General features: G+C 52.4%; 1 non-coding gene across 1 annotated transcript; it reads left to right on the forward strand.

The window, feature by feature from the left end:
• Positions 1-2616: 2616 nt before the first annotated feature.
• On the forward strand, positions 2617-4466 carry LOC126448074 (small subunit ribosomal RNA; the record flags this gene model as incomplete). Its single annotated transcript, XR_007583961.1, has 1 exon — positions 2617-4466. It is a non-coding gene; the product is annotated as a small subunit ribosomal RNA (ribosomal RNA).

A 4466-nucleotide genomic window follows, 5' to 3' on the forward strand; every position in this document is an offset into this window, starting at 1 on the left:
AACCCATATTGCGCCTTAACCTAACCCATATTGCGCCTTAACCTAACCTATATTGTCCCTTAACCTAACCCATATTGTCGCTTAACCTAACCTATATTGCGCCTTAACCTAACCCATATTGCGCCTTAACCTAACCCATATTGTCCCTTAACCTAACCCATATTGTCCCTTAACCTAACCTATATTGTCCCTTAACCTAACCTATATTGTCCCTTAACCTAACCCATATTGTCCCTTAACCTAACCTATATTGTCCCTTAACCTAACCTATATTGTCCCTTAACCTAACCTATATTGTCCCTTAACCTAACCTATATTGTCCCTTAACCTAACCTATATTGTCCCTTAACCTAACCTATATTGTCCCTTAACCTAACCTATATTGTCCCTTAACCTAACCCATATTGTCCCTTAACCTAACCGATATTGTCCCTTAACCTAACCTATATTGTCCCTTAACCTAACCTATATTGTCCCTTAACCTAACCTATATTGTCCCTTAACCTAACCTATATTGTCCCTTAACCTAACCTATATTGTCCCTTAACCTAACCTATATTGTCCCTTAACCTAACCTATATTGTCCCTTAACCTAACCTATATTGTCCCTTAACCTAACCTATATTGTCCCTTAACCTAACCTATATTGTCCCTTAACCTAACCTATATTGTCCCTTAACCTAACCTATATTGTCCCTTAACCTAACCCATATTGTCCCTTAACCTAACCCATATTGTCCCTTAACCTAACCCATATTGTCCCTTAACCTAACCCATATTGTCCCTTAACCTAACCTATATTGTCCCTTAACCTAACCCATATTGTCCCTTAACCTAACCCATATTGTACCGTAACCTAACCTATATTGTACCTTAACCTAACCTATATTGTACCTTAACCCAACACACGTTGGGCCTTAACCTGCTCTGTAATTGTCATACGACGCGTTAAATTAGTGTAGTGTTGCCTAACTGCAACCCCCGCAATATAGTTTGCTACTCGCACTGCCCGGTCCCCAGAGTATCGCTTCATGTTAAACACCTTGCAGCTATACACTGTAATGCGGATGGCAGCAGGACGTACATGCTCAATGCCCTTCGCAGTTGTTCATTGGCATTCGCATGGCGAAGCACAGCCTACGTTGTGGTACGGCTTGTGTCAACTGTCCGCTGATGTTGTACGTCCAAATCACACACTGTACTGCACATTGGTCCTCATGTACTGAATGATACATCGTGGTACATGTGTGACCGTACCACGACTGCGCCAACAACGGCGAACCATACGGTCCAAATATTGTGCACTCAGCTACGTGTCGTCTCCCTATAAGAGCTGGATTGAAGTATGGTATGCCGTGGATGGCGATCAGCATGAGCCGTCTGTTGATGTAGTGGCGCGTGTTGTCAGACGTAGTCGTCTCTTCTCACACACCGTGATAGCATGGTGCACTGCGTTCCACATCTGCGACATGCGACAGAGGCCGGTTGACAGTCGTTCGCGCAATGGACATCGCATACGTACGGGGGCCACCTTCCACGTGTTCGCGAAGCGTGCACATGTTGTTGCGTGTATGTGGGCAGACATAGTGTGTCGTGACACCTGACACAGGCATGCAACAATCGTTGAATTTGCAAATGGCGATGGACGTCTACGTTTGCTGGTGACGTTACGCAAATGAAGAACTGGTAAACCGTTGTGGTGCGGTTGTTCTCGCTAGAGGTGAATCAGTGATGGCGACGATCGGTTGAGCTACCAACCGGTTGTTTCAGCGATACCCACCATGCCCACGAACGTGAATGGCATGTGGGTGTGAAGCGATACGCGGCGGTGGCTGGGTGGGACCGTCCCCGGCCGGTGAGGGGGGGCCTCCCGGCGTGCTGGCCGCGCGGTGCGTGGGCGCACGCGCTACAGCCGGCTGGTGGGGGCGGCCAGTGGCAGGCGCGCCGGCCGACGGAGGCGGCAGGCGGCGCAGCTGCGCGCCGGCGCACCCTGCACGCGGCGCCGTGCGGCCAAAGTAGGTCCTCGCGGGCCCGGTGCGAAGCGCGGTGGACATCTGCAGTGTGCTGGTCCGATTGAGGACTGTGTGCGCTGAGGATGCGCCGCCGCCCGGCGCTCGGCGCCGCGACGCCGTCTGCTGCTCGGTCGCCTCTGCGGTTCTCGCAGGTGGATTGTATCGCAGCTGTGCGGACGTGTTGGCGCGTGCGCTGTGCTGGGAGAGTTCGCTTCGGCACCCAAGTGGGGCTTTTGTCCTTCTGTGGCGCTGGCGTTGGAGCTGCCGGCCACCGTAGGTGGCGCGTGTTGTCTCCCGCCGGCAATGCCACGACAGCACGCTCCCGGGCCTCTGTCGGCAGCGGCAAGCTCAGTTGGGAGCACGGGTGGTCGCACCTAAAGCGTCTACTCGCCAAACTCCGGGCGATTGCGCCCCTCTCGAACCCGACCAAGTACTTAGGACGGCGCTGCGCGCCGCCGGGACCTGAGAGGGTTTCGAGGTGTATTGTGCAGGGGAGCTCAGCCTCCTCCTGTTTGCAGAATAATTGAGCGGACGCTTGCGTGTTCGCGCGGGCCCCCGGGACACACTCCCGGGCGGCCGGCTGCTCAGCTCTAGTTGACGCAGCTCCCTGGTTGATCCTGCCAGTAGTCATATGCTTGTCTCAAAGATTAAGCCATGCATGTCTCAGTACAAGCCGCATTAAGGTGAAACCGCGAATGGCTCATTAAATCAGTTATGGTTCCTTAGATCGTACCCACGTTACTTGGATAACTGTGGTAATTCTAGAGCTAATACATGCAAACAGAGTCCCGACCAGAGATGGAAGGGACGCTTTTATTAGATCAAAACCAATCGGTCGGCTCGTCCGGTCCGTTTGCCTTGGTGACTCTGAATAACTTTGGGCTGATCGCACGGTCCTCGTACCGGCGACGCATCTTTCAAATGTCTGCCTTATCAACTGTCGATGGTAGGTTCTGCGCCTACCATGGTTGTAACGGGTAACGGGGAATCAGGGTTCGATTCCGGAGAGGGAGCCTGAGAAACGGCTACCACATCCAAGGAAGGCAGCAGGCGCGCAAATTACCCACTCCCGGCACGGGGAGGTAGTGACGAAAAATAACGATACGGGACTCATCCGAGGCCCCGTAATCGGAATGAGTACACTTTAAATCCTTTAACGAGTATCTATTGGAGGGCAAGTCTGGTGCCAGCAGCCGCGGTAATTCCAGCTCCAATAGCGTATATTAAAGTTGTTGCGGTTAAAAAGCTCGTAGTTGGATTTGTGTCCCACGCTGTTGGTTCACCGCCCGTCGGTGTTTAACTGGCATGTATCGTGGGACGTCCTGCCGGTGGGGCGAGCTGAAGGCGTGCGACGCGCCTCGTGCGTGCTCGTGCGTCCCGAGGCGGACCCCGTTGCAATCCTACCAGGGTGCTCTTGAGTGAGTGTCTCGGTGGGCCGGCACGTTTACTTTGAACAAATTAGAGTGCTTAAAGCAGGCAAGCCCGCCTGAATACTGTGTGCATGGAATAATGGAATAGGACCTCGGTTCTATTTTGTTGGTTTTCGGAACCCGAGGTAATGATTAATAGGGACAGGCGGGGGCATTCGTATTGCGACGTTAGAGGTGAAATTCTTGGATCGTCGCAAGACGAACAGAAGCGAAAGCATTTGCCAAGTATGTTTTCATTAATCAAGAACGAAAGTTAGAGGTTCGAAGGCGATCAGATACCGCCCTAGTTCTAACCATAAACGATGCCAGCCAGCGATCCGCCGCAGTTCCTCCGATGACTCGGCGGGCAGCCTCCGGGAAACCAAAGCTTTTGGGTTCCGGGGGAAGTATGGTTGCAAAGCTGAAACTTAAAGGAATTGACGGAAGGGCACCACCAGGAGTGGAGCCTGCGGCTTAATTTGACTCAACACGGGAAACCTCACCAGGCCCGGACACCGGAAGGATTGACAGATTGATAGCTCTTTCTTGATTCGGTGGGTGGTGGTGCATGGCCGTTCTTAGTTGGTGGAGCGATTTGTCTGGTTAATTCCGATAACGAACGAGACTCTAGCCTGCTAACTAGTCGCGTGACATCCTTCGTGCTGTCAGCGATTACTTTTCTTCTTAGAGGGACAGGCGGCTTCTAGCCGCACGAGATTGAGCAATAACAGGTCTGTGATGCCCTTAGATGTTCTGGGCCGCACGCGCGCTACACTGAAGGAATCAGCGTGTCTTCCTAGGCCGAAAGGTCGGGGTAACCCGCTGAACCTCCTTCGTGCTAGGGATTGGGGCTTGCAATTGTTCCCCATGAACGAGGAATTCCCAGTAAGCGCGAGTCATAAGCTCGCGTTGATTACGTCCCTGCCCTTTGTACACACCGCCCGTCGCTACTACCGATTGAATGATTTAGTGAGGTCTTCGGACTGGTACGCGGCATTGACTCTGTCGTTGCCGATGCTACCGGAAAGATGACCAAACTTGATCA

This window comes from Schistocerca serialis, unplaced genomic scaffold (assembly GCF_023864345.2).
Source record: "Schistocerca serialis cubense isolate TAMUIC-IGC-003099 unplaced genomic scaffold, iqSchSeri2.2 HiC_scaffold_557, whole genome shotgun sequence".
In the NCBI taxonomy this organism is placed as follows: Eukaryota; Metazoa; Arthropoda; class Insecta; order Orthoptera; family Acrididae; genus Schistocerca; species Schistocerca serialis.